Source organism: Meleagris gallopavo, chromosome 4, assembly GCF_000146605.3.
Source record: "Meleagris gallopavo isolate NT-WF06-2002-E0010 breed Aviagen turkey brand Nicholas breeding stock chromosome 4, Turkey_5.1, whole genome shotgun sequence".
Taxonomy (NCBI): domain Eukaryota; kingdom Metazoa; phylum Chordata; class Aves; order Galliformes; family Phasianidae; genus Meleagris; species Meleagris gallopavo.
The window spans coordinates 43,904,759-43,905,285 of NC_015014.2; positions in this window are offsets into that span (position 1 = coordinate 43,904,759).

Below are 527 nucleotides of genomic sequence, written 5' to 3' on the forward strand. Positions count from 1 at the left end.
AAAAAGAGGGTGGAGATGTGTGGGGGTAGAAATGCGTTTAAAAATCACTTTTTTCAGAAAATATTCACAAATATCTGAGACATATAAAAGTAGAACTTTATACTGAAACAGCCCAGATACAGTTTGGAATTCAGTTTTTAAAGTCTGATGTATTTATCATTATACTAATATCTAAACTGTATTAAAAACTGCATTTCAGTACATGCAATGAGAAATTGGCTACACTATAAGAACACTGATAATAGCGTTATCTCTTCCGTTCTAGTGAATATAACCTCAAAGAGGAAGCTTCCTCTATTGACAATTCAAAGCCTTCTTGAGTATTCACATTATGACTCTGACATTTGCATGACAGATAAGAGACAAAGTCAGAAAAAGTTTGAAGGTTAGTCTTTTGTCTCCCTCAAAACTAGTATTTTTAATACTATCTAGCAATCCCTTTCTAGCAAACTCTTTTGAGAAATTCACTATTTTTTTAATAGATATTAAAATGCACTTCTGTATGTTTGAATGTGTCCTATTTCACT